The following is a 23615-nucleotide window of genomic DNA, read 5'->3' as shown; positions in this document are numbered from 1 at the left end:
GAGAGAGAGAGAGAGAGAGAGAGAGAGAGAGATGGGGGATTCATCTAAGCACAGATATAAACAAATGTAATTTTAAGAGGAAACCCATTATTCAATATCCCTGTAACTAAGGCCACCTGTGAGAATCCCAGAACCTAAAAAGAAGAACAGAGATTTCCAGTCGAGGGAATTTGTCTAATGCCCAGGGCATATCCTATCTCTTACTGGTCTGACTACAAGGCTCTAGCAGGCAGCCCTTGCCATAGGGTCTGGGAAGTCCCCGAGTGAGGTCCGTGGGTCTTAACTGCTTCTATAAACAGCATTCCATGGTTATTTTGGGTTTGTTTAGCTTTTTAAAAGTTTGTTATTGCTGATGCAATTTTTGCCCTGTATCTAGTAGTTGGAGCACATATCTTTACCTCCTGACTATTAAACTTTGGAACTTTGAAAATACAAACTTTACTTTGACATGATATCACTTCCAAGTTCCAAAACATAACCATCCAGCACTAAAATGTAAACACATTTGTTCCCAGACACAAGGGTTTTGAGACTTCAGATCGCCGGCTAACACTAAAAAGAAAAAAAAACCCAGCCTATATCATTTTCAGTTTGCTTGCCATGGACTGACTCCTCCTAACATGGTTGGATGATAAATAGTAACAAAAATGATGAGTGGTCTCTTAAGGGAATGCTCACAAGCTTAAGCTTACAAATTCTTGGTCAAAAGTAGACCCTTGAATCTCCATTGTCAGAAATTTGAACTAATCTATTCTGAGGCAAAGATCAAGAATCGCTATTGCCAAATTCCAGTAAGAATCCCTTGCCTCCCACCATGGTGCTGATGCTGTGGCCTTTGAATAGACCTTTTTTTTTTTTTTAAAAAAAACTTAAAAGCAAATTCGTTGTTTGTGTGTGTGTGTGTGTGTGTGTGTGTGTGTGTATGTGCATGCTACTACATGGAGGTCAGACAGAGAAACAACTTTGGAATCAGTATTTTCTTTCCACCATGTAGATTCTGGGGATCCAACTTTGGTCATCAGCCTTGGCTGTGAGTACCCTTACACACTATGAGAACATTTGTTTTCTTTCAGGATTTACCATGAGGAAAGGTGACCCAAAGTCTAGATCCTGTCTTTATCAAAATGGAAATAATATGGTGTTTAGCTATCAGGATAAAAGACTACACACATAAGTCAGGGAGATGGCTCGGTGGGTGCACATGTATGAGGACCTGAGTTTGAATTTTCAGGACCCATGTAAGCCAGGCATGTGCCTGTGATCCTTGTGCTTCTGCAGGAAGATGGGAAGCAGAGATAGGAGAATCTCTGGAAGCTTGCAGGCCTTGTGTACACAGCTTTGAACAACCAGAGACTCTGTCTTAAGTGCAGTGGAAGAAACACTAACACCCAAGGTTTTCCTCTCCCCTCCTTAGCCATACTGTGGTATCCACTTATACTTACATATATGAACATACATGTACACATCTCTCTCTCTCTCTCTCTCTCTCTCTCTCTCTCTCTCTCTCACACACACACACAAGTAACTACACATAACATCGAAGGAAAAGTTGAGATTTGAGGAAATGTAACATCTGCTGTCAAATATGACAAATCCATAACCCAAGCCATGGGTCATCTCATACCCAAACTCATTATCCTCCACAAAGCCACACCCTCTAAGTGTTTCAGAGGCATTTGAATGCACTGTTTTATCTCTGCTCTTAATGTCATTACTAAAATGAAGTTAACAGAGCTGTCCCAATGGCAATTCTATCACAGGCTCAGCTGTAGCCCCTTATCTGGTAATCAAGTCATGAAAAGATTCAGGATTTTACATATTACTATATTTTATACTTTTGAGTTTTTGGTAAGATTGTTGTGTGTAGCAAGGCCTTCAGGAATACTGGGTTGGCTAATGGAAACAGGCCGAGTGGAATCATATATATGCATAGAGTGATATGCAGAGTGGGATTGTATATATTCACAGAGTAGTGTGCAGAGAGACCATCTTTCCATCTCAGTTAATGATGAGATAATTCCTCAAGGAAAACTGTGAGGGACACTTTTCAAAAGTTATGAGTCTTTAGGGGTTGGAGAGATGACTCGGTGGCTAAGAGCAGTGGCTGCTTTTCCAGAGGTCCTGGGTTTGGTTCCAAGACCCCACATTCTGGCTCACAGGTGCTTTAGCTCTGGCCCCAGGGAATTTGTCACCCTCCTCTGGCCCCTGGTAGGTATTGCACACATGTGGTCATGTACATGCTGGCAAAACATCCATATACATAAAAGTAAGAGGGAAAAGTTAGTGAAGAGAACAATTATACCTCGATGTATCTTTTTAAGCCGTCTCTTCAGAAATCATATCGAATTATGAAACACATCACACAGCAGTTGGACCGACCGGCTCGGCTGCTCCCTTTATTTGGGTGTTCCTAGTTTCCAACCATCTGTGAATAAGTAACAAATGCCTGTGTATTAGGCACTTTCTATTCCCAGTGGCAAAATACTGGAGATAAACAATTTACAAGGAGGAAAGACTTCTTTTGGCGTGAAGTTTTAGAGATTTTTAGCCCATGGTTTCTTGGTCCTGGGCTTTAAGCTGCTATCGTGGAGGATGCTGGTAGGAGCTCTGTGTACCACATGGCTCTGGGAAGCAGACTGTGGGAGGAGCCAGTCTCCTCATATGCCCCTCAGTGGCACCCCTCCATGGACCCAGATTCCTTCTACCGTGTCCCACCTCTAACTTAAAGTGCTTACCACCTACCAATAAGGCACACACAGGGTTCCTGGGCACATCTTATCTCCGGGTTACACTCACTGACCCCTTCATATTTCAGAGTATAGGTCCTAAAAACAGGTCATTCTCAGTGTGGCTAACTTTATGTGAGGAAACAACACAGATCTGTCTATTTTCTTGAATCAGTATATTATCGAAATCCATGGTTGTCAGAGTCATTTACAGGTGTTGGATCCTACCCAAGATCTCCTTCTGAATTAGCCTTTTCCTCTGGCCTCGCCCAATCAGAAGCCATCTTTAACAATCTGCCATTTTAGAAGAATGTCCCTCGACTTACATTTAACTGATGTTCTTCATTATTTACATATGTATGCACAACAGTGTGGACAACTATGCATATTGCCAAGGAAACTTTAAATTTTCACCGCCAGAGCCAGAAAGATGGAGAGTCCAGATCATTCATCCTTAATGACTTGGAGTCATTTCATTTTTTTTCTGTGATTAATACACTAAAGTATAAACTACTGATTTATTATTATTGGTGTTGGTAAATTGACATACATACAACATCTACTGGTGACTATTTAGTACCAACCACCTTGTCCTATCTCCAACTACAACTTCCTAAAATAATTTGAGACAGGCTTTCATGTAGTCCAGTGTGACCTCGGACTCTCTAAGGAGCCAAAGACAGTCTCGAACTTCTGATCTTTTTGCCTCCAGCCCGAGTGTTGGGGTTTACTCAGTGCTGGGGAAAGCACTATACTAGGTAAGCTACATCTGCAACCCAGTCATAAGTCATCAAACATCACATATCAGGACTCCCACGTTAAAATGTCCATTCAAGTTACCCTTGTTCATTTGAATGTCAACTCTTCTCGCCCAAGGATATTGTGCATAGTTTCCCCCTCAGTTTCTCTTTTGTATTGTTTCAAGATAGTATCAACCACAAAGCGCTCCCAACTCTGTGTGTGGTGTAAACGTTGAATAAATAAAACCGCGAGGTTAGCAACAATATCTCTGACGAACGCACTGGCTCATTTTAATTTAGAGGGCGCCAGCCCCACGTCAGTGAGGGATTCAAAAGCTACCAGGACAACACCCCAGGACAGAATCCTGAGCTCCTTGGCGCCACTGAAGTTTCTGTACCCGGTTTTCCTGGCAGCGAGGAGAGGAGCCTTGGCTTGCTTTAAGATAGTCCCTCGGTTTTCTAGGTAGCTTCTCGGTTGCCAGGAACCTGCAGATTATTTTTTACCCAGCTTGCTGCACAGAGCCTGATCCGTACCTTGGGCGGTGCTGGGACAGGTGAGCCTGGCAGCGGCGACCTAGGGACGTGCTCAGGCCAGGTGCAGGCGCCCAGGTGCGCGGCGCGGGGCTGCAGCTGCTCTGGGTCCCCGACAGCGGGCGCCGCTGCGGCAGCGGCCGAGCCGAGCGCCAGGGCTGCGCGACTCCGGGCAGCTCCTTGGCGATCGGCCCCTGCGGAGTGGCCAAGAGCTCCGCCCGAGGGCGCCCCGGGGTCCCTGTTGCTGTGGGCGCCGAGGGGGCGGATCCGGACCGGACCGGCGAGGGGCGAGGGAAACACCCCGGGAGCCCCGCGCCCTGGCACCATGCGACCCGCCGCGCCTCCTCCCGGGTCCCGGGTTGCACAGTCTGCTCGCTGAGCCCCCTGCGGTCAGCGCCTCGGAGAGTGGCATCAAGAAGGTGGAAGAGGAGGAGGAGGAGGAGGAGGCCACACTCGGGAGAGCAGTGCCCGGACGGATTCGGCCGCCCCTCCACCCTGGAGAGCTGGCGACTCCCGGGTTCCCCAGCCTTATCATGCACTGGGCGCCAGCCGGGCTTTAGGAGAAACTGAGACGCCGGAGCAAGTCGAGACAATTCTTTGGTTGCTAAGGTAATTGTAGTTGGACAAAACGGGACAAGAAAAGAACGGAGGGGAAAGGAATGGAAGCCGCACCCGTGCCCCGATCTGTGTGGTTTGCATTCCTTGGGGGTGGGCGCTTGTCCATTTCGGATGCGTGACAGGTGCGGGTGTGTGTCTGCAGTTTGGGACAGTGCATGGCGAGCTTATGTAAGTGACTCGGCGAGCTGGCGTGCGGACTTGTGTGGGATGGGTGCAGGTCTGCGTGGAAATCGCCTTCTCTGCTTTGGGGTGGGACGCGCTCCACGCCTGGGCCTGGAGGGCGCGCGGGGCCCCGGAGGCTTTCTCTTCTTCCCAGCCATCCGGCTCTGACAGCGCAGGTGGGAGAGTCTACCTCCAGCAACTTTTCCCGGTGAACAAGCTCCTGGTTTGTGGGTTGAAAGGGCGAGGCTCATTGGTGAGGTGAGGAAGGCAGGGGGCGGGTAGTGAGGTCTGAGGCTTGGGAATTGCCTTCACAGACAGTAGATATAGCCTTTTCTGAGCAGGTCAGGCTGCTTAAAAAGTGTGATGAGGGAAGCAAGCCAGAAAATTTAAATTTGTTCGGAGAAAAGCTGCGGGTTTTCATTCTTTTTTTTTTTTTTTAATTTGACAAAGTGGGAGCGTTTTTTTTCTTCCTCTCTCTCTCGTGGAGACAAGTGGAATTTCTAAGTCTGCAAATAAATTGAAGATGTTTTGAATCTCTTTGGTTTGGAATTATTCCCGCAGCATTGATGCCTGCTTAGAAACTGGACCTGTAGGTAAGTTCTGATCAATGCCCGATAGCAGCCCCAAAGGAAAACTCGAAAGGCAACCAGGAGGAGCTAAAGCCCACCACATCAACCTTTTCCCTCCAGGGAGAATGGGGGAGTAAGACCTGGGCTGGTCTTATCGGAATGTTAGAGGATGGGTTGCCAGTTTGCGTGTGAGGAGGACCTTTGCTGTTGAGGTTAGCACACTGTAATCAACGCTCTCACAAATCAGTTTCACAACTAGGTAGGTGGGCGATTGTGCGGAGTTGAATCTATGCTGCCTGAAAGTTTCTGTGACTCCTATATTCTTTCTCCTTGCTCTGAAGTTTTCTTTGCATTAGAAGGGACTTATTCTTTCAAAGTGGAGAACAGAGGGAAACAGGACAGTTCCCACCGACACACCTTTATAAGTAAGCCAAAGGCTGCATGCACCCAGACAGCAGAGATGATAAATTGTTTGAGTTCTTTGCTACAGCTGTTAATCTAAATCGTGTAGATACTGAGGTGATCTTGGGCACAGTAAGTTTCAGTGTGGGGAAAGCTTCCTCCCCACCAACTCCTTCTTTCCCTAAAACAGTTGCAGAGTTTAGAAATGTCAGCTGTTGGCAGGTATTCTGGTGAAGGGGATAGCTCTCAGTGGTTTTCTTTTCATAGTCCTAACTTTGCTTTTCATTCTCCTTCTGAAATTTCAGTTAACATCCACCATGCTTATTCTGCTGAGAGACTCAGTAAAACGTTTTCCTTTGAAGCTATCAATTCATCACATCAAATGTGACAAGAAAAGGATGCCTGTGTGGATGCGATGTCTCTTTAAATGAGACTTATTTGCTTATTTATGATTTATGAAATCAGATAGCCAACATAAATGTTTTTTAAGTGAGCAAACATTACTTATGAGGTGAAAAGACTCATTGGGCAATGGAATTTGCCAGTAAATTTCAACATTGTACTGTCCCACAGGAATGGAAGTGTGTGTGTGTGTGTGTGTGTGTGTGTGTGTGTGTGTGAAGGTGAGATCATTCTGGTCTCTGTGTTTCTGGTTTTCTCTCATATGATTTTATTCTCTGAGGTCTTGCACATTCCAGGGGTTAAACATGCAGATAACAGAGAGAAGCTGTCTACCACATTTTTTTTTTCAAAAGGGATGCTCTCAGAGGACTCAATACTGGGATTAATTTTTCCTTTAGCTCCACAGCTTGTCTTAAGTCCTAGTGCTTTGGACCTCAGAATGCATTTAACCTCCTTGCTTATTTTCAGGGCATCTGGGAGAATACATTTAATAAATTTCATCTTCATTGTAACATATGGTGCCTTATAAATAATTACTATAATACCGACTGTCCTGCCATATAGAAAGGAACAGAAATATAAAATAAACCTTTGTGCAGAATTATATGGATAGGAAATGGTAAAAAACCAAAACCAAAACCAAAACAAAACCAGTTTTACTTTCCCCTGGTGATTAGAGAAGTAACATTCACCTATTGGAAACAATTTGGGGAAAAGAAAGACTCTCTGCAATGTCCCACAGACGCTGCTGACACAGCTGTTGACTTTTTTTTTTTTTTTTTTTTTTTTTTTTTGTCAAACTACATTCCTCCAGATGTTAAGCTCGGTTAGTCTTCTTGGAGCTCCCTTCCTTACCCCTGGGTTTTCAAATCTCATAAATAGAAGTTAGTTCTGTCTTGTCGAATGCTTGGGAAAGAATTGCTAATATCTTAGGTGATTTTAGTAGGATCCGGCTGCAGTTGTTCATTGGTGGTCCTTATTTTCAAAAACAGTCTTCTACCCTTTGGAAGCAAGTGCTGGACCTTCCAGCTGGGAGAGGCAAGGGTGGGGGAGGGGCTGGGATGGGGCGCCCCGCCCCTTCAGACGTAGGCAGTAAAACAGCAGAAGGAATGTTGGCCATTTAGGTGGAAGACCTGAGTTGTGACTGCTTCTGGAAGGGCAGGGACTTTCAGATTTAGCTCAATGAGTTTATGACCTGTGTGTTGACTTTTGATGAGAATGATACCTTTGAAGAAGTTCTGGCTCACCCCACCTGGAGTTAGCCTGTGAATTTACACTCTCAAGGAATCTCTGACTCTTCTAACCATGAGACCAATAACCCTTTTGGAGCCAAGTCTCCCACTCCCATAAGCAGCCAGGTTCTCCAGTACTTAACCTGCCAGCAATTCTGTTTCCAGCCGGTTGGTCAGGAACTGCTGACTGAATCAATCCTGATTTTCTCTATGGGAGGCAAATTTTCCAAACTAGTCAAGATAGAAAGGGACACCCAGAACTTGGGACTGTGGAGTTTCTAGTAAGAGTCATGTAACCCAGTTCTTCAAACAGCAGGGAATGGAAGACTGCTTATACATAGGCAATTACATTGAACAGTAAGCTTAATGACTTGCATTAAATAACTAGAAATAGGGGCCGAGACATTGTAAACCATGAACCAAATGCCTCTCAGCTGCCTTCTGGAGTCCTGCAGAGGCAATTCTTTGCTACCACATGGCAGCTGGCCCTTCATAGCTGTAGGTTCCTCATCTGCCCATTCAACCAACTGCTGATAGGAACTCCAGACAAAGATGAATTCGTGATGAACACATACAAAACCCTGCCCCCGTTTATTATTTCTGTGGTAGTTAGTTTTAATTGTCAATATGACACAACCTAGATCTACCTGGAAAGGGATTAGTTAGATCAGGTTAGTCATGGATATGTCTGTGGAAGATTCTCTTAGTTGTCTTTATTGATGTGGAGTGACCAGCCTGGAAGTGAGTGGCAACATTTCTGGGTTTGGGGCACTGGACTTTATCGGAGAAGGAGAAACTAGGGAGGCATTAAGCATGTGTACATTTGTCTCTCTGTTCTTCATTATGGGTGTGCTGGGAGCAGCTGCTTCAAGCTCTTGCTCCATGACTTCCCCACAAGGATGAACGTGAAACTGTGAGCCAAAACAGACCCCTTCACACACACACACATACACACACACACACACACACACACACACACACACACACACGGAATTTATATCCTCATGTATATTCATATCTATGTATATATTGGTCCAGGTATTTTATCACAGCAGCACACATGAAACACTTCCTATCCTATATGGTTTCGCTACTATCTGTATAATATTAGCATTGAATCAATTATTGTAATTAACCTAGAGATGACTTAATGAATGTAAAGGTGTACTTGAAGATTAGATGTAAAGGGCTTGGTTTTTCAGGATTGTATGGGCTGGGTCCTGGATTCATTCCCTATGGATCCTGGAAGAAGACTTTTCCAGAAAGGGAGGAGGGAGTTTGTTATTAATGACATAAACCATGAAAGCAATAAATAGAGCAGGCACTGACTCCCTGGTGTCCCCTCCCCTCAAAAGTTGGAGCTCTGCTCATTAGAGACACAGGCAACTGTGAGATGGGTGCCCATTTTGCGATTAGGTAGACTAAGGCTTATAGAAATACATTAACGTGCACCCAAAGCTAGTAAGTAGTAACATCAGAAGTCAGATCCTTCTGGTCCTGGAGAGAGGTGCTCCTTACCTGCTTCTACTGAGCCCCTGCGTTGCCTGTGAGAGGCAGGAGGTCGAGCCAGTGGGGGGGGGGGTGCCAGGAGGATGCCATAGCCCACATATAGAATGTTTGCTCATCCTTCTATAGGAAGGGAAAGCCCTTCTTCTTGGGTGTTAGGCACATAGAGCACAGAGAACACTCATGCTTGGGAAACCTCAAGCATATTTAATTACTGGGCTGTGTGTGGAGAGGCTTACCACACGAGCAAGATGACATGACTTCCAATCCCTAGCACCCACAAAAGAGCCTGGAATAGTAGCCTGTGCCTGTGATGCTAGTACTGGAAAGGCAGAGACAGAGGACCCCTAGGGTTGCTGGTCAGTCCGTTTAGATAACTCGGTGAACTCCAGGTTCAGTGAGAAAGACCCTATCTCAAAAATAAGGTGGAGGGCTAGCAAGATGGCTCTATGGGTAGAGGAGCATGCTGCCAATCTTGATTCCCTGGGTTCGATTCTTGGGACGCACAAGATGAAAGGTGAAAAATGACTCCTCAAACTAGCTCTCTGATCTCCATACATGCATTGCGGCACACGTATTCCTCCAGAGTAAATAAAGCTGTAACTAAAACATTAAAAATAAGGTAAAGAGTGAGAGAGGAAAGGCACCCGATACCAACTTCACAGTGATTAGAGGAAAGTAACTTACACAGACTTCTGGCCTCCCTATGTGCACACATGTGTGTGCTCACACATGCACACACACACAAGTGTACACCACACACACTCACACACCTACACAAAAATACAGCACTCACATAAACGTACACCACAGTCACATACACCTACACACTCACTCACACAAACATATACTACACATACTCACATAGACATACACCACACATACAAACATACACCACACACATACTCTTACACAAACATAGACACACACATACTCGCACACACTCACGCAAACGTACATCCCCCCCCACAATCAAATAAAAGTTAAAAAATCATAGTTGACTAGACAAATGAGTTGGTCTTTTATCTGAAGTTATTAAAATTAGTTGTTTAGTCATCTTGACTTTTCTGGATTGTCTGGTAAAGCCATCAAAGGAGAAAGCCACCTTTGAGTTGAGTCCTGGAAGTATTCCCTCACTGTCTAGTACTTGTTTTCCTCTGAGGCTATGTCCTTCCTAAAGGGGAATCATTATAAAGCCTGCTGAGATGAGGTCTCCCGAATCAGTGTGATGTAGTGTTGGAATTCTCTGGATGTTGTCAAGCCACCGGTGTTGCCTTCACTGTCACCAGGCTGGCCCAGAGCCCAGACAGAGAACCACTGCTGATTGAACTTCAAGTTTTTCATCTGTCAAATAAGCACAGCCACTCCACCTTAAGTGGGTGAGACTGATGGCAGAGGGTTGTGTATTGAGTCTGTGAGAAGATCAAGAAGATGGAGTCTTTTTCTGGTTGGCTTTCTCTTGACTACTTGACACACCCAGAGTTGTCTAGGAATGGGAACCTCAGTTTAGAAAATGCTACCACCAGATTACCTGTAGGCAAGTTTATAGGGTAATTCTCTGGTTAACGATAGATATGTGAGGGTCTAGCTCTTGGGGGCCTGTACCCACCCCTGGGCAGGTGGTTCTGGGTTCTGTAAGAGGCAGGCAGAGCAAGCCATGAAGAGCAAGCCTCTAAGCAGCACCCCTCCATGGCCCCTGCACCAGCTCCTACCTCCAGGGTCCTGCCCCGTGTTCCTGTCCTGACTTCCTTTGACGGTGGACTGTGATGTGGCAGTGTAAGATGAATAAACCCTTTCCTCCCCAAGTTGGTTTTGATCTTGGTGTTTTCTCACAGTAATAGAAATCATAACTAAGATGGGTATTTTATGAGAATATTTTTTAGCTTATGTTTGTGCTACTGGGGATCGAAATTAGGGCCTCGTACTTACCATACAAGCACTCGGCCACTGAGCTTCCCCTCTAGCCTTCTTCCTACTTTTTATTTTGAAACAGGGTCACTCCATAACTCAGGCAGGACTTGAACTTTCAGATCATTCCCCTCAGCCTCTGGAGCTTCTGGGATTCCAGGCTTGCACTATCAGTGGTTGACAAGGCGTCTTTGGAAACATAGATGTTTATTTGTGAGTAGTGAAGCCTTATTGTTCTTGTGAAGGACTTAACAGTATCCAACTAGCATCTAATGAACTGAGCCATCCTCAAATCCAGCTTCACAGTTTCTTCTTGGGGACTGGAGCGGCCTCATGTAAGGCAAATGGTCCAGACATCTGAGCTGACGAGGGTGGAACATGCCAGATCTCCTCTTTAGCAGCCAAGGTGCTTATACATCTTGAGGCTGAAGGCAGGGATGTTGGTGAGTACCTGCGGTGAGATGGCCCTCAGTCACGTGGGGCCAAGGAAAGACACGATGGGTTGGTGTTGATGTGGTGCCTGGGCAGCATGGGACGAGTAGTCCAGTGCTGATGTAAGCGGAGCGGTTATAATCTCATCCTTACTGTTGTAACTCAGTAACTTACTTATTTCCTGTGAGACTATGTCTTGCTGGGTTTCCAGGTTGATCTTGAACTTGTAGGCTCAATTAAATCTTAACCTCCTGAGAAGCTAGGACTGCCTGTGTGTGACCACTGGCCCTGGCTTCAACTCAGACCTTCTTGGACTCCAAAGTCCTAAGTCCATGATGCATCTCAAGTTGGAGCTAAACAGATAACCTCCCCTCTCGAGACACTTTCAGTCATTTTGGTGATGAGGTAGACATAACTGAAAGAACTTGAGTGACTTCTTAGGAAGGGTAGCATTTACATGGCAGGGCACTGACAGAACAAACAAAAACAAACAAACAAACAAACAAACAAACAAACAACAAACCCCACAGCTCTCACCTCAAAGAGAATGAGAGATGGTTTATTCTGGATCCAAATTTGAGTGACTATTTATTTGAAGCATGGAGTTGGCTTACCCCAGGTTCCAGGTTCCACGTGACAGCAGCTTCATGGAGTCAAGGCATTTAAAAAAGCACTGGGGGAAAACAGCAGAGACAGTTACAGCAAAATGGGGGACCTCTCTCCTTTAGGCCTCAGATGCTATCTGATGACAGTCTTGGCTTTTGCATTGGTGGAAGCTAGAGGTTTGCCAAGTTCAAAAAAGCTTTGAATCTGTGACTAACAGGTAAAAACAGTTAAGTCTAACACAGCAAGCAATGGCTGCTGGAGGGGGTGGGGCAAAAAGTAGCCAATGTAAGGTAACTGGTCTCTGGACCTGCAACATTCCCACCTCCCCACACCATTGCACTTCGAATTAGTCCATCAGACTTGGTAGATACAGCGTCTTTCTAGAAATTCTCATTCACAAGGAGGAAGACAGAAAGTGCATATGATACTGTTAGTTTAGAGAGAGAATATTGGACCTGTCAAAGAGACAGGCTTTAGAAACTAGGAAGAAATCTCAAAAGTGAGAGAAATAACAACATGATTTTTCTAGTGAGAGATAGTGATAATAACTTGCCTTTAAATCTGTTATCATTGACTTGTAAAGAAAAAGCTACTGTAATGAGTTGGGGTTGTGGTTTAAGGCTAGAGCTTATGTCTAGCATGTCTAGGGTCCAGTGTTCAGTACTCAGCGTAAAAACCTAAACGGAAACTAACATAAAACCTTCATAATAAAACCCACCCTAGGACACAGTTGGTGGAATGGTACTCAGGCTCTTACGGTCCCCTTCCCCAATGCCCTGTCCCCCCCCCCCCCCGTGCCCCAGCACCATTCTAGTACTGTTTATATGTTGTGGATCTCCTTCAATTAGTAAATTCATTCCAGGAGAGCAGTGTCTCCTTTATTCCCTGGTAGAACTTCAGCATCTGCTGCGGATTCTGGTTCATAGTAATTAAGAACGGTGTGTGGAATCAACAAAGGAGAGAGCTTTAGGAAATGTTGCAAGTTAAAGTATGTAATAGGACTAACTAGGTCAGGTAAACAGGGAGCCAGTGGGGAACCAGTTTAAAGAAAATTGTGATTTTCTTAAAACGTGTTTACTTTGTAATAATCATACACAAGGCTTTCTTTCCTAGAAAGAAAGGCATTTAAATCTATTTTTTTCTTAAAATACGACCCTCCAATACCTTTTAAAATAGAGACATGGTACTCCATAAGATTTCTTTCCTTCCTGTTTCTTCTTTTTCTCGGAAATATGTAGAACAAACCTGCTGAGCACTGATTTCACAGTGTGCTGCCCTCATGCCTGCCTATGCTTCCTTCTGTTCCTGTCCTGAAATCAAAGCAGCTACCTGTGTTTGGTGGTCAATGGTGTCTATTACAGACAGGCGAGGTCTGCCTTTCAGCTGAAGGCAGATGTGTGATGCCAGAGAGTCCTAGGCTTGTATTTTTAATTGTTCATTCCAATTAGAAGAATGAGTGTGCTTGTTTGAGTTGGTTGTATTTTAAGTGTTTATGACTTCTCTAGAAAAACAGAAACAAAAATATCGAGAACTTAAATAAAACAAAGCAAAAATTAATTTGGTACACTTGCCCTAAACTCCTAGGGGAGTATGAATGTATTTAGATCCCAAATCAAGCAGGAAGCACCCTTGTTTTTCTGACCTTGTATCCTAATGCAAAGGCTGATTCAGCATCCAGTCAAAACCAAAAGGATGCTTTCACAAGGGATGGCCACATCAACAGGGCTGAGATTTTTCTTTTGAGGGGAAGACACTTGCATTTTCAGTGTGGCAGGTAATTTCAGGCTTAGAAGCTGCCGGCTTGTGGGTGTGGGACAGTAGACACTACAGATGAGAGTGGCCAATCTGCATTCTTTATAAAGGCAGGACAAGGCTTTGAAGAGGACTGAGGTGACAGGGGACATGACCCACAGTGCTCCTGAAACAGCCTGTGACAAACAGAACTTCCTCACTGGACTGAGGTGGGAGTTGCTGTCTCCCTTGTCTGCCAGGGTCTGCTCTCTTTTGGCTTCTTATCATCCCTGCCCCCACCACTCAGTGAGTCCCAAGCCAACAACCTTTCTCTCAATGTTTAATTATGCTTAACCAGAGAAAAAAGGCCAGAGGCCGGCAGGAAATCACACAGAGATGGGGTGCAGAGAGCGTCCACCCCATGAGAGCATTCATTGAAGAAGGTGAGCGGGCCTTGAGACTGAGGGGTCTGGGGTAAAGCCTGGACGCAGGCTGCAAGGGCTACAGGCATTTCACTGTGAATGAAGACAGAACGACAAAGAACACGGTATGTATGAGCAGGCAACACTCCCTTCCCCAGTACAGGATCCTAAATACATCTGGCGTTAATGAACTCCAGGCTTCAGAGAAATCAGGGCTGGGAAAATCTGCATTGTGGGGAAGACGACAATGAGTTGATATTTGTTATCTTCCCTGAGACGAAGATGAGAACATGAACGATGACAAGTGATGTGCTCTTCAGTTCCTGTTGGCAGTAGAGGTGTACTGCGGCCCCTCTCACTACCGTTAGGGCTCTGGGGGGAATCTCGCATCCCATGCAGTCAATGCTTGCAAAAGATTTTGCCTTCTGGCACTTAGCACAGAACCCCCAGGCTCCATCCAAAAGCAACAGACTGAGAGAGATTGGACCACTGATGCTCTCTGTGGCTCGAGGGAGACAAAGCTGAATATTTCCATAGGCTTTATTTAAGTCCCTTGATATGGCTGATAAGGAAGTCCATAGACATCTCACTCCAGGGCATAGGGTATTTAGCTCTGCACTAAAGCATATACTGTCAATTCTAAGTCCCTTTCTCTCCTGCCCCTGCCACACGACTTCTCTTATCTTTTAGAAGCTTCTCTGAAAACCCCATGCTCCTTGTCTGCCATCTGCAGGGTAGCCTCCACCCCACCCCATCTCACTTTAAGGTATTTGTTAAGCCTCAATTGCTAAAATTTTCCAATATTCCTTAAAAGAAATGATCAGTAGACTGGCAAATGTATATTTGAAGATAGGCCAGCTTGAGTCCAACATGGCTTCTTGGGAATTCTCGGCTGGGAGTTTCCTGTGGTTGGGATTGACTCTGTTGTTGGATATATAAAGATGAATTGTACTCAATAAGGTCAGGATTGTAGGTTGGGATATCATTTTCAGAGGGACTTAAATGTCATTGATATATGAATAGTGGTGATGGTGGTGATGGTGGAGATGGTGATGGTGGTGGTAGTAGTGCTGGTGGTGCTGGTGCTGGTGGTAGTACTGCTGGTGGTAGTGGGGGTGGTGCTGCTGGTGGTAGTGGTTATAATGGTGATTTCAGGGGTCTCTTGGATACATTTATTATCTCCCCACTCCACTCAACTATATCCCAGATGAACTCAGGTAAAAACCAAATGTTTCAAGAAAAGCATCAAATACATTTGATTTGGGGGGAATCAGGCATGCTTGGATTCAGGGACATAGCTACGTTAGGAGCACCCTTACCTGAAGATGGTCACTAATATCTCTGTCCTCTGATTGTCCTGAAAATATTCACCTCCTAGAGAAATGTCCTTATCTCAGCCCCAGAGAAGGGCTTGTGTCCCTATTGTCTAGGGTGGCACACTCTGTCCAGAGTAACTATTCTCAGGACACCCTGCCTGTGCAGCTTAGTCATGCACAAACAGCTTGAGCCATCCCAGCCAGGACCCAGAGAAGCTAGTCTTTCCTTAGACCTGCACATACCTGTTCTCTTCTTATTAGAACATAGAACCCATTGGTGTATAATGTATTTGTGGAAATGCACGCAAATTATTGCTCATTGACTCTCGAAATAGCAAATGAATCAGTGTTTTTTCTCCCAGACCAAGAAATAGAATGTTACCTTTCCCTCCAAAAAAAAAAAAAAAAAAAAAGGCCTCATATCATGTGTCCTTCCAGTAAACATATAGAATTATATCCCTCTGATAGGCCACTAAGCTGGTTCTTAGCATCATAATTATATCATTTAGGTAAAAGGTGTATATGGAGCCATTTTTTCCTGGCTCCTTAAGGGTATGGATGCATCTGACAGATTCTTGTCAGGCATGGCCAGTAGCTTATTCACTTAGAGTAAGATGCTGTGCTCATGTCTGTCCACCACTGATGGGCATTATGAATGGTTCCAGCTTAAGTGCATTGTGCGTGGTGCCTCTACAGAGAGTCTCTGCTTGTGTTCTTTGTGGAGAACCCTGGAGGATGATGGCGACCCTTCAGAAACTGTTTGTTCTCAGTTTTCTTAAGTGGTTTCACTGACTCAGACTCCCAACAGCAGTTACAAGCATTTATGTTTCCCTATCTAACCTTGACAGGACCTGGGGTCATCAAACTGAGGTTTAGATATTCTTATGTGTATTGGTAGAATCTCTCTTATGGTTTTGATTTGCATTTCTCTGGTGACCAATGTATATTAATTTTAATTAACTGAAACATTTTTAGATGATTTTCTTTGGATGGCACTGGTGGTTGAACTCAGTCATTAAAAAAGAGAAGCAAAGTGAGTACAGGGGAAAGTTCTGTGATTTCTTTTTCTCTTCCTTTCTGACCTGGGACCAGCAGAAGGACTTTCCCTGCAAGAAAAAAAAATGGCAGGAAGAAGGGTCATTCTATCATCAAAAAAAAAAAAAGTTCCTAGAAACACACAATCAATGAGCACATTGAGGTAAACACACCATCACAAAACCAAACACACCATCACAAAACTCTATATACAGCCCCTGTATATACATTTTTGGGGTCACTTTTAATAGCTTTTTATAGTCAGTGGTTAGTTCTCAACCTAACTGGACATTTGAAAAGAGCAGCAGAGATATAGAGATATAGGTCTCAAAGTACAAAGCTCTTGGGGGTAAATCTCCATTCTCATGACAGCTCTATATAACCATCAGGAGTAGGAAGCAGGACATTTTGTATTCCTTTCCCAGAGCAGCTTTGTTGAGTACAATATCAACAGCCACATCTGGATCCTGGATGCCCTTCAGGCAATTTTCCAACCTTCCTTGAGCAGCTACGGGTGCTGCCTTGCTTGACTCCTCCTCCTTGGATGGGCTGGTTGATGGCAGAAGGATTCTCCCTCCTTCTTTCCATCCTTCTTTCCATCCTTCTTTGCTAGAGTGCTTTGGCTGGACCAGATCACAGAGGATGAGCCTGAGGTATGGAAGACATTTCCTCTGTCATTTCTCTTCTGCAAACCCACTCAACATGCTTCCTATTGGTCTAGAGAATTATCTTTCTTAGGGAGCTGTAGGTTTTCCCTTTTTTTAAATTTTATTTTATTTACTTTTGCCTTCTGTGGTGCTGGAGACTGACCCCAGGGCCTGCAAGTGTCCCACACTGAGCGACAGCCCAACCCCAGTGATCTTGTTTTTAAGAACAAATTCTTAATATCTGTAAAAGTGATGAACTCTTTCATTTGTGTTATGTATTTAAAATATCTGTTCTGGTCTCTGAGGCCTGTCTTATTTTTGATGAATAGGTGTTCTTACTTTAAATATAATTTAATTTATTAGTCTCATTTCTTTTCTGGTTATTTTTGGTTCCTGGCTAAGGCATTTTGCTTCTTCTTTTTTTCCTGTTTCTATTCTTTTTTTTTTTTTTTTTGATATATTTTTTATTTACATTTCAAATGATTTCCCCTTTTCTGGGTCCTCACTCCCCGCAAGTCCCATAAGCCCTCTTCCCTCCCCCTGTTCCTCCATCTACCCCTTCCCGCTTTCCTGTTCTGGAATTCCCCTATACTCTTGCACTGAGTCTTTCCAGAACCAGGGGCCACTCCTCCATTCTTTTTGGACATCATTTAATTTGTGGATTATATCTTGGGTATTCAAAGTTTCTAGGCTAATATCCACTTATCAGTGAGTGCATACCATGATTGATCTTTTGAGACTGGGTTACCTCACTTAGTATGATGTTCTCCAGCTCCATCCATTTGTCAAAGAATTTCATGAATTCATTGTTTCTAATGGCTGAATAGTACTCCATTGTGTAAATATACCACATTTTTTGTATCCATTCCTCCATTGAAGGACACCTGGGTTCTTTCCAGCTTCTGGCTACTACAAATAGGGCTGCTATGAACATAGTGGAGCATGTGTCCTTATTGCATGCTGAAGAATCCTCTGGATATATGCCCAGGAGTGGTATAACAGGGTCCTCAGGAAGTGTCATGCCTAGTTTTCTGAGGAACTCCCAGACTGATTTCCAAAGTGGTTGCACCATCTTGCAATCCCACCAGCAGTGGAGGAGTGTTCTTCTTTCTCCACATCCTCGCCAACACCTGACATGGGCACAGGGGAAAAGTTCCAGAATAGAACACCAATAGCTTACGCTCTAAGATCAAGAATTGACAAATGGGACCTCGTAAAACTACAAAGTTTCTGTAAGGCAAAGGACACTGTCAAAAGGACAAAACATCAGCCAACAGATTGGGAAAGGATCTTCACAAACCCTAATATATAATATATACAAAGAACTCAAGAAGGTAGAACCCAGAGAACCAAATAACCCCATTAAAAATCGGGTATGGAGCTAAACAAAGAATTTTCACATGAAGAACTTCTGAGAGCTGAGAAACACCTTAAGAAATGTTCAACATCATTAATTATTAGGGAAATGCAAATCAAAACAACTCTGAGATTTCACCTCACACCAGTCAGAATGGCTAAGGTATTTTATTTCTAAGGTCTCAAAGATACCCTATTTTCATTTACAAAAGCCTGATGCTTTGGGTTTTATGTTGATGTCAAAAAAAAACATTTGGATTGATTTTTTTTTTTTTACTTGTGGTGTGAGAAAGACTTTGATATTGATTTTTGTCTATATGAACAGGCAATTACCTTTATTGAAAATCCCCTCCACTACGCTGTATGTCACCTTAGCTATCACGTAGGTGATCAGATACATGTGGGCCTGTCTGTGCTTTCTAGTCTGTCCCTTTTCCTATTTGTCTAGCCTCATGAGATGCTGTACAGGCTTAATCACTCCTGTTGAGTAACAAGCCTCAACATCTGAAAGCACACATCCCTAAGAAAGCACACATGCCTAAAAAAGCACACATCCCTAAGAAAGCACACATTCCTAAGAAAACACACATTCCTAAGAAAGCACACATCCCTAAGAAAGCACACATCCCTAAGAAACACACATCCCTAAGAAAGCACACATCCCTAAGCTTTGTGATTTAGTCAACTTGTTGGTAGGCACTTGTGTTACTTTATACAATTTTTTTATTATTTACCTTATTTTTTTAAAAAAAATTATTTTTTATATTCTTTGTTTACATTCCAAATGATTTCCCCTTTCCCAGATCCCCCCTCCCCATTTGTCCCATAAACCTTCTTCTCTCCACCCATTCTCCAATCACCTCTCTCCTTTTTCTCTGTCCTGATACTCCCCTCCAATGCTAGATCAATCCTTTCCAGGATCAGGACCCTCTCCATACTTCTTCATGGGAGTCATTTGTTATGCTATTTGTGCCTTGGGTATTCAGAGCTTCTGGGCTAATTAATATCCAATTATCAGAGATTGCATTCCATGTGTATTCTTTTGTGATTGGGTTACCTCACTTAGGATGATATTTTCCAGATCAAACCATTTGCCTAAAAATTTTGTGAATTCATTGTTTCTAATTGCTGAGTAGTATTCCATTGTGTAAATATACCACATTTTCTGTATCCATTCCTCCTTTGAGGGACATCTGGGTTCTTTCCAGCTTCTGGCTATTATAAATAAGGCTGATATGAACATAATGGAGCATGTGTCTTTATTGCATGCTGGGGAATCCTTTGAGTATATGCCCAGGAGAGGTATATCAGGGTCCTCCGGAAGTGCCATGTCCAGTTTTCTGAGGAACCACCAGACTGATTTCCAAAGTGGTCGTACCATCTTACAGCCCCACCAGCAGTGGAGGAGTGTTCCTCTTTCTCCACATCCTCGCCAACACCTGCAGTCTCCTGAGTTTTTGACCTTAGCTATTCTGACTGGTGTAGGGTGAAATCTCAGGGTTGTTTTGATTTGCATTTCCCTAATGACTAATGATGTTGAGCACTTCTTAAGTTGCCTTTCGGCCATCGGAATTTCTTTAGGTGAAAATTCTTTGTTTAGATCTGTACCCCATTTTTTAATAGGGTTATTTGGTTCCCTGGGGTCTAACTTCTTGAGTTCTTTGTATATATTGGATATTAGCCCTCTATCAGATGTAGGGTTGGTGAATATCCTTTCCCAATTTGTTGGTTACCCTTTTGTCCTTTTAACAGTGTCCTTTGCCTTACAGAAACTTTGTAATTTTATGAGGTCCTATTTGTCAATTCTTGATCTTAGAGCATAAGCTATTGGTGTTCTGTTCTGGAACTTTTCCCCTGTGCCCATGTCCTCAAGGGTTTTCCCTAGTTTCTTTTCTATTAGTTTAGGTGTTTCTGGTTTTACGTGGAGGTCCTAGATCCACTTGGGGTGGAGTTGAGTACGTGGAGATAAGAATGAGAATTCGCATTCTTTTGCATGCTGACGTCCAATTGAACCAGCACCATTTGTTGAAAAAGCTATCTTTTTTCCACTGGATGTTTTCTGCTCCTTTGTCGAAGATCAAGTGACCATAGGTGTGTGGGTTCATTTCTGGATCTTCAATTCTATTCCATTGGTCCACTTGTCTGTCACTGTGCCAATACCATGCAGTTTTTAATACTATTGCTCTGTAGTATTGCTTGAAGTCAGAGCAATACTACCCAGAATTCTGATTCCCCCAGAATTTCTTTTTTTGTTGAGAATAGTTTTAGCTATTCTGGTTTTTTTGTTATTCCAGATGAATTTGAGAATTGCTTTTTCTAACTCTGTGAAGAACTTAGTTGGGATTTTGATGGGGATTGTGTTGAATCTGTAGATTGCTTTTGGCAAGATGGCCATTTTAACTATATTAATCCTGCCAATCCACGAGCATGGCAGATTTTTTCCATTTTCTGAGGTCTTCTTCGATTTCCTTCTTCAGAGACCTGAAGTCTTGTCCTATAGATCTTTCACTTGTTTGGTTAGAGTCACACCAAGTTATTTTATATTATTTGTGGCTATTGGGAAGGGTGTCAATTCCCTAACTTCTTTCTCACCCTGCTTATCCTTTGAGTATAGGAAGGCAACTGATTTGCTTGAGTTGACTTTATAACCAGCCACTTTGCTGAAGTTGTTTATCAGCTGTAGGAGTTCTCTGGTGGAGGTTTTTGGGTCACTTAAGTAGACTATCATGTCATCTGCAAATAGTGATAATTTGATTTCTTCCTTTCCATTTTGTATCACCTTGACCTCCATATGTTGTCTAATTGCTTTAGCTAGAACTTTAAGTACTATATTGAAAAGATATGGAGAGAGGGGCAACCTTGTCTAGTCCCTGATTTTAGTGGGATTGCTTCAAGTTTCTCTCCGTTTAGTTTGATGTTGGCTACTGGTTTGCTGTATATCGCTTTAACTATGTTTAGGTATGGGCCTTGAATTCCTGTTCTTTCCAAGACCTTTAGCATGAAAGGATGCTGAATTTTGTCAAATGCTTTTTCTGCATCTAATGGGATGATCATGTGGTTTTTTTCTTTGAGTTTGTTTATATAGTGGATTGCATTGATGGACTTCCTTATATTGAACCATCCCTGTATCCCTGGGATGAAGCCTACTTGATCATGGTGGATGATCGTTTTGATGTGTTCTTGGATTCGGTTGGCAAGAATTTTATTAAGTATTTTTGTATCAATATTCATAAGGGAAATTGGCCTGAAGTTCTCTTTCTTTGTTGGATCTTTGTGTGGTTTTGGTATCAGCGTAATTGTGGCTTCATAGAACGAGTTGGGTAGAGTTCCTTCTGTTTCTATTTTGTGGAATAGTTTGAAGAGTATTTGCTTGAGTTGATTTTATAACCAGCCACTTTGCTGAAGTTGTTTATCAGCTGTAGGAGTTCTCTGGTGGAGGTTTTCAGGTCACTTAAGCAGACTATCATGTCATCTGCAAATAGTGATAATTTGACTTCTTCCTTTCCTATTTGTTAGGTCTTCTATGAAGGTCTGATAGAATTCTGCACTGAAGCCATCTGGTCCCGTGCTTTTTTTGGTTGGGAGACTTTCTATGACCCTTTTTCATTTCTTCAGGTGTTATGGGACTGTTTAGATGATCTATTTGATCCTGATTTAATTTTGGTGTCTGATATCTATCTAGGAAACTGTCCATTCCTCCAGATTCTCCAGTTGTGTTGAGTATAGGCTTTTGTAGTAGGATCTAATGATTTTTTGAATTTCCCCAGTTTCTATTGTTATATCTCCCTTTTCATTTCTAAGTTTGTTAATCTGTATACTGTTTTTGTGCCCTTTGGTTAGTCTGGCTAAGGGTTTATCTATCTTGTTGATTTTCTCAAAGAACCAGCTCCTGGTTTTGTTGATTCTTTGTATGGTTCTCTTTGTTTCTACTTGATTGATTTTGGCCCTGAGTTTGATGATTTCCTGCCTTCTACTCCTCTTGGGTGAAATAGCTTCTTTTTGTTCCAGGGCTTTCAGGTGTGTCATTAAGCTGTTAGTGTATGCTCTTTCCATTTTCTTTTTGGAGGCACTCAGGCTATGAGTTTTCCTCTTAGCACTGCTTTCATTGTGTCCCATAGATTTGGGTATGTTGTGTCTTCATTTTCATTAAATTCTAAAAATTCTTTAATTTCTTTCTTCATTTCTTCCTTGACCAAGGTATCATTGAGTAGAATATTGTTCAGTTTCCACGTTTATGTGAGTTTTCTGTTGTTTCTGATGCTACTGAAGACCACTTTTACTCCATAGTGATCTGATAGGAGGCACAGGATTATTTCAATCTTCTTATATGTGTTGAGGTCTGTCTTGTGACCAATTATATGATCGATTTTGTAGAAGGTACCATGAGGTGATGAGAAAAGGTATATTCTTTTGCTTTAGGATAAAATGTTCTATATATATCTGTTAAATCTAATTGGTCCAAAGCTTCAATTAGTTTCACTGTGTCCCTGTTCAGTTTCTGTTTTCCTGATAGGTACATTGAAGAAAATGCAGTGTTGAAGTCACCCACAATTATTGTGTTAGGTGCAATGTGTGCTTTGAGCTTTAGTAAAATTTCTTTTATGAATGAGGGTGCCCTTGCATTTGGAGCATAGATGTTCAGGATTGAGAGTTCTTCTTGGTGTATTTTTCCTTTGACCAGCAAGAAGTGTCCCTCAGAGTCTCTTTTGATGACTTTGGGTTGAAAGTTAATTTTATCTGATATTAGAATGGCTACTCCAGCTTGTTTCCTGAGACCACTTGCTTGTAAAATTGTCTTCCAGCCTTTTACTCTAAGGTAGTGTTTGTCTTTGACACTGAGGTGTATTTCCTGCATGCAGCAAAATGTAGGGTCCTGTTTACGTATCCAGTCGGTTAGTCTATGTCTTTTTATTGGGGCATTGAGGCCATTGATGTTAAGAGATATTAAGGAATAGTGATTATTACTTCCTGTCATTTTTGATGTTATTTTTTAAATTTGATTGGTTATCTTCTTTTGGGTTTGATGAAAGAAGATGAAAGAATCTTGCTTTTTCCAGGGTGCAGTTTCCCTCCTTGTATTGGTGTTTTCCTCCTATTATCCTTTGTAGGGCTGGGTTTGTGGAAAGATATTGGGTAAACTTCATTTTGTCATGGAATATCTTAGTTTCTCCATCTATGGTGATTGAAAGTTTTGCTGGGTATAGTAGTTTTGGCTGGCATCTGTGTTCTCTTAGAGTCTGCATGAGATCTGCTCAGGATCTTCTAGCTTTCATA

At 43.0% G+C, this 23615-nt stretch overlaps 1 protein-coding gene across 8 annotated transcripts in view; it reads left to right on the top strand.

Moving 5' to 3' along the window:
• The first annotated feature begins 4227 nt into the window (after positions 1–4227).
• The window catches only part of Rgs6 (regulator of G protein signaling 6), a 560849-nt gene continuing 541461 nt past the window's right edge, over positions 4228–23615 (top strand). For 2 of the 8 annotated variants that reach the window (XM_052185520.1, XM_052185521.1), the window contains exon 1: positions 4245–4606. The gene's annotated coding sequence lies outside the window, so the exon portion shown is untranslated. Of the gene's footprint in view, positions 4607–5302; positions 5371–23615 lie in introns of those variants that run through there. The other 6 variants (XM_052185524.1, XM_052185525.1, XM_052185517.1 and 3 more) reach the window with 6 other exon arrangements.

Source organism: Apodemus sylvaticus, chromosome 6, assembly GCF_947179515.1.
Source record: "Apodemus sylvaticus chromosome 6, mApoSyl1.1, whole genome shotgun sequence".
Classification (NCBI taxonomy): Eukaryota; Metazoa; Chordata; class Mammalia; order Rodentia; family Muridae; genus Apodemus; species Apodemus sylvaticus.
This window is presented reverse-complemented; position numbering and strand designations above follow the sequence as displayed.